Genomic DNA, 13,786 nt, shown 5'->3' with positions numbered 1-13,786 from the left:
AAAATTAGGGCAGTGGTTGCTGAACAACTGAGAGGACCTGGAGTTTTTGTTTGATTGCATAAGGAGCTATTCGATTTGAGTGAATGACGATTTATATCAAGATTATGATGTGAAGTATTGTATTTCTGGCAGAGGTTTCTGCTTTCCTAAATATTAAAGTAAAATCCAATTAATTATTTGTAAAAATTTAAGGAAAGAAGGCAAAAAAAATACTATTTAACATTATTTGTTGGAATCACATAGATTTTCTAGGATATGAAGCGCAGCAGTTCACCATGTTAACTACTCCTGTTCAGAATTTAGTGTCATGTGTGATTGGACACCTTGTATCTTTAGTAGCTTGTAGGAACCCCTAAAATCTCACATGTTTATTTCCTTGAGTGTAAGCATCCCACTGCAATATTCTTAAAGGGGCGTGTGAGTGCATGTGTGGAGTTTTGTTTTCATTTTAAGAAAAGACCCTATTGAGCGATGAGTTGCAAGACTAAAATTTGTTTCAATATATCATAAATTAATGGCCAGTTTGTGTAATCTTTGCAGGAGGAGCTTGTTAGGTCTCATAACCACCCAAAGCCCAGGGACGGGCACCCAGAAATCAGGCAGCTCTTCTTAAGGGAGATGTCGAAGCCCCTCTCTTTCTCATCTGTGAAATGGTGCCATAATCCCAAGAGCTGTGTTAAATATTAACTAGTTTGTCCACCATGCCTTGAAATGATTAAGTGCTTCATAAAATATAAGTGACATTTATAGAAGTTCTAATTGTGGTTGCATGAGGAAAGGAAGCCAAGGATGCTCCTGAAATTGTTGCCATGTAAAAAGCATGCGGTATATTTACACAAAATAGCACATTTAACCATTCATTGCAGAAAGAATTTCCAGGGAATTTGCATGTAAATGACTTCAGAGTGTGTTAGTTTAAAACGTAATCTATTGAGAGAGAATATCACACTTTCATGTTTTACCTCCATTGTTTGGGCAATGTTATGACACAGTCTTCCAGGCTCCTTTTATTTTTAAGCCCAGTGAAGTACTATGCAATAGCTAAATATGAAGTTTTCAGTTGAGATTAGTATTTTAGGCTTTTTCCTAGCTGAAAATTTCTCCTTAGCAAAGACTGAGCATGATTTTCGTACAAATAATTACGTGCAGACACACAGAACCACAATCACAGAAACATGTAGGTGCCATGTCTGTGGTCCAGCCCCCTGATAAAGCAATTCCAGGCAGAACAGGTTGCCCAGAGCTTTGTTCAGTCAGGTTTAAAATCTCTCCCAAAAAAGCCTGTTCTCATCTGTCACACGAGTAAAGGGAGCTGTCCCACTACCTCTGTAATCCCAGTGAGGTCATGGCTCTGCAGCTCTGCTTGGACTCTTAATTCCTCCCATTTGCTTCCCATGCTGCGCGCATTTGTGTGCAATCTTGTTTTGCTTTCAGGAGAGAGGCAGAGTATTCCTAAAGCTGGCCATGCCAGCTTTTACAATGAATGTAGGTTTGCATTGTCTCTAATATTAGCAAGACCCCTTGGCCATCAGGGGGAAAGATGTCAAGCATGTGGTGGCAGAGTGCAGAGAAAGTAACAGGATTTGCGCTGGTTTATTCTTTATCCGCAATTATGCTGATATAGCTGATATTTACACATGCTGTTATTCAGTAAACCAGTGGCTATATGTATGTAAAGTGATTGTGTGAGTTCAGGTATTTCTTTACAAGATGCACAAATGTGCATCATCTGCTGCAAGCTGCCCCTTCTGTGTTTTCATTTTGTTGTGTTTTCTTTTTCCATTTCCTGGGAGAGGGCGAGGAGGAGAATGAGTTCTTAGGATGCTTTGTGCTGAAAAACGATGTTATTCTCTGTAAATACGGAATATGTTAGTTGAGATAACAGCGTAGAAAACCTCAATTAAAGTAAAATGTAAAGTGAAAAAAAAAACCCATCCCCCTTACTTATCCTTCGTACCTTACAAACAAACACCAAACCAAAGCAAATTAACAAAGCAAAATGAAAACAAACAAACAACCCTGTTTGTAACCAGAAAGGGATTAAGAAACTTCAGATGGTTGCTTAAAAAAATATTAAAGAGAGGGTGGAGAAAGTCAAGAAGCAAAACTTTCGATCGACTTGTTATTTCTTTTTTGGAAAGGTCACTGAAAATTTACACAGTGACAAAATAACAACCCAATTAGTATCTGTCTTGTAAAACTAAATGTTAATATATTTCAGGTTCTCCTCCATTGGCAAGTGGGACTGATATTCAACATAGACTTCTCTAAGTGAGTGCAGGGCAAAAATTTCCAGACACCGTTAGGAATTTCTATAGCAGTTGCTGTCAACTTTCAAACTGTAAAGGAAACAAGATATGATTAAAACCTGTCTGTAGATCTGTTTTCTAGGAAGAGTCTTTTTAAAGTTATATTTCTGATACCTATAAAAGACACAATTTGATCATAGGAGTAAATCTTAAAAAAAAAAAACAAAACAACAGGGGAAAACAGTATTTCATTCGTTGTCATTACATAGGAATTATAGAATTAGAGTGTCTAACATTTCTTTTATCATTCATTTCTTTAAGTGTCACTGGCATTACCTTCCAAAATTAAGTTCGGTACATAACAAAAAAATTAATTACCTTCTGTGAAAAAGGAAGATTAGAGTCCTAGAGACTTTTTAAAAATAAAGCAGTCTCTTTAATAAGGGGGTTTAAATTGCAGTTTTTCAACTAAGCAATAGAAATTATTTCTATTAATATATTCATTCCTCCAGAAAGAAAAGCAAATAGATTGTCTTCTCTGACAATTTATCTGAATATTTTAGCAGCTAATTAAAATACCATGTAACCAAAGCAATCACCTTTCATTTATGTTGTACGTACATCAGAATATTTTCATTCATACAAAGCATTCAAGATACAAAGCTCACTGAATGAAGCTCGGACCTTTCCCACTGAGGTGCTGTGATGCTCACACACATGCAGTGGTCACACACCTGAGCACACCTCTCTTTCCCTCTCAAGACAGTGGCCTGTCGTCCGTGCCCCTGCCCTGTGCGTGGAACAAGGTGGTGTTTGGTGAGGAAGGAGTTTTTCCAGACCTTACCGAAGTCTGTGTGGGTTTTGGTTTTTTTTCAATCTGTTGTCTTCAGTGGGCGTCAGACTGTGTACTTCTGTGGTTTTCAGCCAACTTCTAGTCAAGTCCAGCTACATCTTTCACCCACCTTATTTCACTTTTGACTGCTCATTGAAGGAGGCCATTGTTTCGGGAGTGTGAAGGAAAAAAGGCATACAAGAGGTAGGTACCTGTGTTTAGTAAACAGTACCCTCTTTCGCAGAGGCTGTGTCTGTGAGTAAGGTAGAACACTACTTGAGCGAAGAGTTCAAACACATTCATCCACAGGAGTTTGTTTAGCTCTGGCTTCCTCTGGACACTCGTGGTTAGTGTGGGTGCAGCGGTACCACGATATGCTGTCAGCTGAATTTGTCCTGTGTTCACCCTGCGCTGGCTCTGCAGTTTGGTGTGAAGCTGTAGGTGTCCACCAGCACCTTCCCAGGATGCAGGAGGATTGCTCCTTTGAAACTTCTCTGCTGCCTCCCATCAACAGAGAAAGAAACCTTCTTGGTTTGAAAACCAGAGTCCTGGGGGGAGCAAGGTGAGGGGCAGTTTAGGAGGCAAAGAACATTGCTAAGTTTACTTCTCCTGTGAAGGACCACCATCTGGTTCAGTTTCCAGGGTGATCATTCCTCTGTAGATGAATCGGGACTGCTGGGTGGAGGATGCTGCTCTTGGAAGCCTCTGCCTCACTGAGGCAGTAGTTGGAAAGCATGAAGTGGGTGCCTTTAATGACAGCGGGAAAGGACAGTCTGTGCACCTGAATGCTGCTCTGCCTTCTCTTCCTTTCTGAGCAAAAAGGTTCCTAGTTGAGTGTAGTACTCCTACCTCAAACTTTTCACGTGGCCACTAACTGTGTGCTTTTCGTTGTCTCAGTGCCTGACTTGAGACCCCGGGGTCCGATTTGCAGAAGTGTTGAGTTCTCACAGCTGCAGCTGTAGTAATAGGGAGCTGTGCTTTGAACATATTAAACACCATGTAATGCTTGCTGCTCAGAAACATCAGATCCCAGGTATCTCAAGGAGCAAAATTAATAGATGCTTTTGATCTTAAAGTCTCTGTGCCCAAGTTCCCAGCCTGCAATACAGGAGACGGCAATACTTCCTCAACTCACTGAGACATGTGAAAGAAGAAGTATTTTTCAAGCCTTTAAATATTGTGAAACTGAACGCTTCATTGGGAAGCTCGTAAAAGAAAGAATGTGTCTTCAGAGCTCTGCTTGATTACTGTTCAGTGTGTAAGGCACTTGGGGTGCATGTTCAGCAATGTGAAGAACACAAGCAGTGATGATTAACCATTGCCTCTGCTCTGTGCTCAACAGAACAAGGTCTTGTGGAAAGATGAATACTTGATTATCTCATTGTAATGTATTTCTAAGATGAAAGCATCTTAGTGTTCCTCAGGCAACCTTAATTCTAGCATTTCAGAGTATCTGAATGTTTCATTGAAACACCATGTGTTGTATTAAGGCTCACTTTTGTGGACCATTTCATGGTTGTTTTAAATTGAAAACTGAAAAATCGAGATACTCTGTTGTATATCATCACATTTTTATGAGTCATCCGTGTAATATATTTACAAGCTTTATAGAATAATTCTATGTGTGTATACCTCTAATTATTACACATAGAAAATATTAGATATAATTGAGAGTTTATATGAACATAGTGGGAGTATCATGTTTTTTTTCAAGGAGCTGTGGAAGTAGGGGTGCTTTATGTGGCAGTCTTTGCCACCTTTGAATATATTTTCTGAGGGAATACCCTCCTCCTTCAGAGGTAAATAGAGCTGTTCTGCTTTGTGCTTTGTTGGACCCTGTTTAAGGGAGTAAACAATTCTATACATGTACCTAAGGAGAGTGTGGTTGTGGGGTTATCCTGCAGCCCATCTTTTTCAAAGAGCATTTCTGGGTGTTAGCAGTAAGTCTCTCCTTACTAGCTGTAACTCCAATAATACATCAAGAGTTCATTTGTGTGATGCAGACCTGTTTACATAAGCACATGTGTACAGCACCAGCTGGACATCATCAGTGTATCAGTAAATCAGTGTAACACATAATGTAGTGTAACACACACCCTGTGTATGAGGCTCGCTCCCCAGCTCAGTATAGGAGAGGTTGGCCAGTGTAGGTGTGCTTGTAGATGTACATCATACCAGCAGAATCAAATTCTTGCTGCTGGAATTGTGCTGACACAGGGCTTTTGCTGATGAAAAGGTACATTGTTAAGAAGACTCTCTTCAAGCTTGCCAAAGGAAAAACAGTTTTTCCAGTTCATTCTGTTGGGGACACGTTGCTGTTGTCTAATAAGGTAATATTTTGGTTTTCATTTTAGCAAAGCATATACTTGCCTGGATGCCCAGCATACCTGGCTCTGCAATGTCAAGATAGATAGCATAAAAGGGGGGTTTAAAAGTGTATATTGAAAGGCCACATATAAACTTAATTTTGACTGTCTAGAATAGCGGTGTTATCTTGCCAAGATATTAGTCCCTGAGGGAGAAGCAAGTTCGTGTAGGATTCTTTTCCTTTTCTATTGATTTCATTTACTGTAGGCTTGTTGTAGTCATGACATTTTGCTAGAAAGAAATGCAGAGCATAATCATCTTAACTTGTATATTTTATTGCTTCTGCATCTACTTCCATCATCTTTTACATGCCTTGTCAGCTGCATGGCAAGAGTGGGCAAGAAGCCTCTCTAAAATGTATAGCTAAGGTGCTTTCACAAATTATTTGAAGGGCTTCAAGCAAAACCTCTCCTTGTGTCTTTTTCTAAGCTTTTCTTTTATAGTTTATACCAGACTTCACAATGTTACATTTCTTCCAACTGCAACAGCATAGAAGTTGGTAATACTGTGCTGTGTGAAACTCCCTTTATGGCAAATTGTAGTACAATTTATGTCACTTTTTAAGAAATCATTATTTTTCAGAAATAAACATGCTGCTGCCAGAACTCAGGAATTTCATGCAGATTAGAAAGTGGAAGAAAAAGACAATTTGAACTTTAAGGAACAATTACTTCCTCTTCAGTATTTTATGTCACCTGCTTCATACGGAGATGGTGGGTTAACTTCAAAAATAGTCACCAACTTAGATGTTCTGCTCGTAAGCAAGAAGAACGTGCAGGTCTGGCTGTGATCCTGTAGTATTACTTAAGAACAAGATGAGTTGAAATAAGTGAAAGCAATTATAAATTTTAAAAAGTGGCTATAGGCATTTTGTGCAGTGCGGGAAGAGGGAAATAATGATAGGAGAGTACTCAGAATGTAATTTCCATTGTATTTGTGTCATATGAGTTCCTAAATCATGAAAGAAGTTCCTAGAAATTATGAAACTAATTAAAAGAAATCTGAGAAAGAAATCCAAAAGAGAAATTACTGTGTGGTGAATACTCTGAGATTAAAGATTTTTGTTCTCTTCCTTGTAATTATACAGGAATGCTTATATCGTAAGAAAAATTGAAGCTGAAATGGACACATAGGGTCAAATTCATCTAATCCGATTTAACTGTCTGGAAGTTAAGTGTTTTGTCTGTGCATGTCTTATGACAGAGTCAATAATTATGCATTATTTTTTCTCCCCATTTATGGTAGAGCTTAAGAGACTGGCTTAGACCAGATACCAAGCAATGTGTAGTGGTGAAGTAGCCAAGGGCATCCCCCAAAATTGTGCTTCTGCTCAGCATCTTCTAGCAGATATCTTTGCTTCCACTTGGAAGCCTCCCCAAATCCAAAGAGAATAAATACATTAACAGCCATCAAGTCGATAATGACCAGATGCAATTTCAAAAGAGGAACTGAGCAGGAGGGAGAACTCTTTTGTCTTGAATGAAACCTTTCAGTCCCTGCCCCAGAAGAGTACTGAGCATGGCAGTGCCATTCCACAGCGTCACCAGGCAGGTATGGGGTGAGGCACAGCTCAAGTCCTTTACCAGGTGATACAGTTCAAAGGGTCATGACTGCATAGAAGTCAAGCAGTGCACTACAAGCTGAAGAAACCATTTGTAAGTTTAGGTTTTGCTCCATCTTGATGTTCCTGGGAATATGGGCATGAGAGAGGAAACAGAGGAGATGTTAGATAGGCGCAGGCTGAAGAGCCGGTGTCCATTAATGCTACAGCTGAGTACTTCGCCTTTTACGCATGCTTTGAGTATGAAATGTACCAGGAGACATGTTGAGCACCTATAGGTATATTATAGGTACAAATAAAGATATTTGCAGGTGATCAGGCTGAAAAATGCCAACTGGAAACACTATACTCAGGAGCAATGTAGAGAGAAAGGCAAGAGCGTCCTTTCGTGACATTGTCTGCAAACCTCACTTGGTAGTGTCTGATCTCATATAGTACTTACTTCCTGTAGTTATATATTTAAAACCTACCCATGTCTTTGAATAGCATGAGGTCTGTTGGCAGAAATGATTTGCCCAGGAACACACAATGGTCAGGTTTTTTTCAGGTGGGAGATCAATAAGCAGGCATGGCTTGGGAAGGCAGTCACACTTTGAAGAGCCTTTTGTGAGTAACAGTGAGAAACACCCTTCAAACTGTTGTAGCGCAGGACTGGTGGAGTAGTTCCCTAGTAAGAAGAGAGGAAAACGGGGGTGGTGCTTCTGAAGAAAGATTTTTCCAGCCTGTGTTATATGACAATACCTTTAGGGACACCCAGACCTTTCATGTCCTGATGATTTGAACCAAATTGTCTGTGCATGGAACCCTATCAGACCCACTATGAAACACTGTCATGGGATTATATGGAAGTTCATTGTGTTGCAGTATATATGCTGCACTTCAAAATGAGATATTTTTGTAGCTTTACCGTCAGAATGCTACTACTACTGTTGACAGAAAGACTTTGAAATTTAATGTTTTGCATTTATTATGTGTCTTACCTAAATCATTCTAGGACATGAAGGAATATTATCCTATCCCCAATCATAAGGCAAGTGATGCCTTCGTGATCATGGGGCTTTTCATGAGTTTCTTCCAAAGAATGAGTTTGTAGCAGAAGAGTGTAGTTAAAGCATAAACCTTCTCTGTCTATTATTTTTCCATATTGTAGAGCTAAGGAACCCCAGTCATGAGCCCAAGGCTTTTTCATGGTAGGTACTGCAGAAACACAAAATGTGGTGTCAGTCCCTGCCTGTAAAAGTTGAATTTACTGTGCAATGGCAGCCTTTCAGAGTAACCATGAGACTGTGCTGCCATCAGCTGAACACAGTTTTTCACCTTTGAATATATACAGGTGTTCTGGCTGTTCTGCTTTTCGAGCAGGAATATCAAACAGATGCTAATAGCATCCTGTGGTATGATACACAAACTGCTGCTTCTGCATCTTTCGAGGATGTCTTAATCTCTTGAAGATTGTATCACATTTTGGTGGTCTTTGTGTCCGTGTCCTCTTGTCTGCCTGTTGTTCTTGAAGAAAAGACCATTTTGTAAGACACTAAACATTCAGTTTTGGTATTGGTGAAATTTTGCCAAGAAAGTTGCATCTGGGGGCAATGAATATATAAGGAGTGAATTTGTCCAGCTGTACTTATACCTCTGAAAAATGAGATTTGTAATTGAATTTTTGAACTACACTGTAGACTTGGTCATTCTACCAAGTAGCAGCACCTCATGTATTTCTTTATAGCTTTTATTTTTTCAAATCTACATGGCCTCAGTGTCTAGGGAGATTTAACAGTATTAAAAGATATTAAATGACCCAAAACCTCGAAATCCAGCTTTCCCTGAGTGAACTAAATGTTATAGAAGGAATCAGAACTTGCTTTTACATACAAAGAACAAAAAGAGCAGTGCTGGAGCCTGCAGGCAGAGCCGGGGGAAATAGGCCCAAGGAGTCAATTCGTTTTTTGCTCTGTGACATAAATTAGGACAGCAAATTGCACTATCCTCCATGGAGAATGTCCAGTCTTGAGATACCCATGGGTAAAGGAAAAAAACCTCAAAAACTAAATAAGCCATTTATTCAGATATGTAGGTTGAAGTATAGAGAAAAATGAAGACCACAGACCATGAAAGTGTTGGTAGTTAATGACTAATATCTTGTATTGTGCTTGGGAGTTAAGTGGATACTTTGTTTTATGAAATTTGAAAAGTGGAATGTTATTCCTGCATATGGTTATGAATTTTAAAAAAATACCTGAAGTAAGAGTCTGTTTAATGGTGGTTTTGTCATTGAATTTGTTGTGGATGCTTAGGAAGGCTTGTGGGAGTGGGAGAGGTGGACTCAAGCAAAAATAGGAAGATGAAAAGTTGCAGGGGAGGAGGACTGAGGAATTCATAACTTCAGGAGCAGAAAGATAAAAGAATTGGAAACTAAAAATGTCAGTCTGAGGTGGGAAAAAATTATGGAAGTTCCTTGTTGTTGTAGCTTTGGTTCGCCCTTTCCTCTTCTTATTGATCTAGTTTTCCTGTCATCTTCTGCTCTGGTCATCCATTTCTCCCTGTCAGAGACATTCTTCTCTGAGCTATTTGGCCTGGTGAAATATTGGTTAAATGGTAGAATGTATGTTAATTACATGCTAGAAGAAAGTTGAATCTGTTAGATGGCTTCCCTGGGCAGAATTTTTTAATATAGGCTGTTCCTTTAGTATGTACCCTGCTATTTTGATTATGGAACAAAAATAAACATACATATTAAAAACTCAATCAAAGCCTTTAAAGTTCTTTTGCTTAGTTTTCAAGTGGAGCAAACAGAACAGATCAGTCTGACCCAGGAGACAAAGCTGTGGTCTCAAAGTGACTATTGTTGTTAGAAAATTATTCCACATATGAGATTTAGAAAGATAAATTCTGTTTCCACAGAATAGCATAATTGAATGTTTGCTTCTTTTCTTGAGCTCTTGAGGAGTGGCTTGCTTAGCATGCATAGTCTGAAAGCCAAGTCCTTGTTTTAGGAGTTAATTTAAACTGAATTGCACACGGGAGCCTGAATGCATCAATTTAACAGAGTTAGAGAATAATATGACAGTTTTGATTTTTGCTTTCGCTGAAGAGAGCAGTTCAGAAGGAAACTTCAGTAAGCTTTTTGGCCTCAGTTGCTTAACAACCCAGCCACCTGACCTTGCACTTTCAGAAACTCTTCTGTATCACACTGAACCACTTGCATATTTTTTTTCACTGTAAAAACTTTTGACTCCCAGCACATGGGAGTTTTATCTGAAATAGGAGATAATGTAAAATGGCTTATTTTTAACAGGGGTAAACATGGTTTACATCATTGCTGTGGCCTTCATGTAGAATATGCATTCCTAGTCTCTAGCGATAAGTAAATATTTATTTTGCAGAAGCTGTTTTTCAAAGCCGTCCATTAATTACAAAGAGCTCAAATATGGGCATAAGTCTTTGTTCCAGGAATTTCTGATGTTTTGTGTCAAGTCACGTGTTTATTATGTCTATAACTGACTTTCTACGCAGTTTAAAGCACTGATATATTTTATAAAATATGTTGTGTAGTCTGTGTATCCTTGAGAATCTTCTCATCCCTCTTCCCGCCATTTTAGTTCCTGAATTTGCTCCATTAATAGCCATGGTTTGGTCTGAAAGCAGGAGATCTTATTCAGGTCTTTGCTTCTGGAACTCATCCCAGCTTTCAGCTACATGCACTTTGGGTATATTAATTTTGGGGCATTTTGTGAAGAACACCTTGTATAGAGGCTGTTTGATGCTCCTGACTTTGCCGCAATCCAAGATCAAAATTTAATTTCATACACTTCTCAGTAGCTGCTGAGTATAACAATTTGAAGACCCAATTTAGGCTCTATTGAAAGTAAGATTTCTTTATTGGCAGTTTTACAGGAGTAGTGAAAATTGTTAAATAAAAGCCAGCATAGATATAGAAATAAGGGTGACTGAAACGTACAACAAAAAAGTTCTGTCAACCTGTTCCTAACACTATGTTGCAAAATATGTCTTAAAAATCTTGTAAGGTGCAAAATGCCTTGCCTCATACTCCTTGAGAAGGTAAACATTTCCGTGGGTATTTTTGAGGATTCAGTGGGATATAATCCATGAGTTCTGGCAGTTCATTATATATGCCTCAGTGAATATTTATGAAGCTTCCCATCCTGGCTGATCAAATTTAGCTTTCATTTAACAACGTTTTTTGGACAATGTCTTGTTGGGTCTACAGTTAAGTGTAAACTGATCCATCTGGGCTTGAAGCTTAAGACCAGGACAGACAGCTATGACTTCTTGAGGAAGATGAGGACTCATGAGCTCCCCTTAAGACATGGCTGTGGTGCTGCAACCTTCTGAAGTCAGAGTGGACTGTCTCATTGTGGGAAGCCAGTCAAACTGTACCATCCTTTCTTTTTCCATCTTTGGCTACCTGACACGCAAAGCTTCCAGCAATTTTCTCTTGGTGGGTACTCAGTTTTTTCACGTGAGACAGCAGGAGCCTGGCAGCACACAAACCTTTGAGGGCCAGTTGGGAAAAGCTTGTGTGTCATGAAAGCTTTATCCACTGGGCTGTGTTGTTTCAAGCAGTGATGCTATGATTGCCCCACCAGGTCCCTGGAATCTGCTGTTTTGGCCAGGTCTCCTCATCAGAACCTCATTGTGGTTTTTGCTACGTTTAAAGCTGTTCTGTGTTCATTCTTTCTGTCATGTTGACTCGCATTCACTTGACTTCTTCACATACTACTTGCCAAAATTCTGTGTATTTAAACATATATATGTGCAATGAAAACCCCTGGGTTGCTCTCACTCAACTGAGTGGTTAGCTACACATTTAACTTTTAAGTCATCTGCTAATTTCCAGTCAGAAATAAGTTTAGGAATGTGCTTTAATCTTGTTGAGTTCCCCAAGGTAATTGTTCAGATGCTTCAAGTCAGTCATATTTTTAAATGTTGGATTTACTTGGAGCTTCCCAAAAAGGAAGTTGGAGAAGAGACCAGGGACAAAATAAATGAAAATGTAGAGTGACGTGGAGATTTGTCAGTGCTGATTTGAGGAGGAATTAAGGTTATCTACATTTTTACTTTTTTTTTTTTTTTTTTCCCTACAAGTTAGGAATTCTCCACTGATATGACTTTGACTGCAGATACTTGAGAAGTTTGTGGTCTAAAGGCTGATAATTGTACAAGGATCATCCAAGAGTCCAGTTCTACAACTATGTGTTTATTTATAGCTCAGATTACAATGCTCTGAACTGCTAGGCAGATAGCTGGGTGAATATGAATGAAGCATTCATTGCAGAATTAAAATGCATAGCAAATCAACTAAGTATAAATATTGTACATTAACCTCAAAGTGTGAGCAAAGAGTCACAACAAAAAAAATTCATATATCAAAATAATAAAAAAGCACAAATCTTAAATGTAAAGCTCTGCCTATCAGAATATACACCCACTCTGCTGATCTGTCATATCCATTTTTTTTTTCCTGTTCGATCTACCAGTAATCATCAGTAATGTGGGGAAGTAGGATCATCATCCCCTATCATGTATATTTAAATGAGGATCAGTGAGTTAACACCGATGCTTAATCTGGCATCTTTAGGTTTCAGGTTTAATGTCTCTGTTGAGATTAAAGAGTGGCCATTCAGAACCCTCATGGATATTGCTCCAGGTGCTTGACTTCACCTCTGGAGGAGGGGGTGGATTGTGTTAATCAGTCTACAAAAATGTCCATACGTGTATGAAATCTGGCACTTTTGAAAGAAATAGGCATTTTTCTACTAAGGCAGAAGTTGATGATCTAAGAAAGCCAAGCTAGAAGTTCGGGGAAGCAACACCATTGCGATGAATTATATTCCATTTTTCATAGCAATAAAAATATAATTACTTTTATATACTGGAGTATGGAGATAAATAGTACTTTCAGTTTGAAAAAGAAACAGTTTATAGTTCACACTTAAAGTCGAAGCTCAAAATTTTTCTCAAACACAAATTTCAATACATTCTGTGTAGTCACCATCCTTTACTTCAAAGTAACTCAATCAACACCAGCAAATATTACAGTTCTTCATGTAATGCAGCATGGATTATAGGTTCCCAAGGTCAGGTTAGCTCAAAGTCTGGTGATCAGTCTAAACGTCATAGTTTGAGCAGCTCTGCCATGAGGTACCTTTTGAGTTCACACTCAGTCCTCTGTTTTGTAGGACTTCCACAATTCAGTTGATAAACTGTCTGCTTTCAAAGGTCAGAAAGTGCAAAATCTTGCGTATGGGCACACGAGAAGGGACAAGGCAAAATATCCTTGCTTCTCTGGGGAGTGCTGTTATTAAGTTGACCAAATTCCTGTGGCAGCACAATACTTCTGAGATAGCAGATAAGGTGTGGATGGGTTCTGCTGGGGACTTAGTATTCCAGGTAAACAGGCAAGTTCAAATTAATTAAAAGAATCAAAGTGATGGCTGTGTCTCTTTTGCCAAGCCTGTTATGCCTGCCTCTGCTTAAACAGGACTCTGGACTGTTTCATCTCAGCATGGAACATGACAGCATACCTCAGGATGTCACTGATGCCCAAATAATGGGAACTGTCTCCTTTCTGATAGCAGAGACAGGGGTCAGAAAGAAGATTTCTGCCTCCTGCCTCCTGCATGGTGGTGGGGAAACTGCCAAGTTCAAAGCTTCCAAAAAATTGGGGCTTAACTGAGAGAGACAGGTATGGCCTTGGTCTAGCTGGATAGCTGTGGTATTATACAACTCAGGAGCTCACTGTTAGTGCTGATGGTG

At 39.1% G+C, this 13,786-nt stretch overlaps 1 protein-coding gene across 17 annotated transcripts in view; it reads left to right on the top strand.

The window, feature by feature from the left end:
- FARS2 (phenylalanyl-tRNA synthetase 2, mitochondrial) overlaps positions 1-13,786 on the top strand; it is a 295,038-nt gene that overhangs the window by 143,105 nt on the left and 138,147 nt on the right. The window lies entirely within an intron of this gene.

This window comes from Columba livia, chromosome 2 (assembly GCF_036013475.1).
Source record: "Columba livia isolate bColLiv1 breed racing homer chromosome 2, bColLiv1.pat.W.v2, whole genome shotgun sequence".
In the NCBI taxonomy this organism is placed as follows: domain Eukaryota; kingdom Metazoa; phylum Chordata; class Aves; order Columbiformes; family Columbidae; genus Columba; species Columba livia.
The sequence above is the reverse complement of the archived record's forward strand: the minus strand, read 5'-3'. Positions and strand labels throughout refer to the sequence as shown.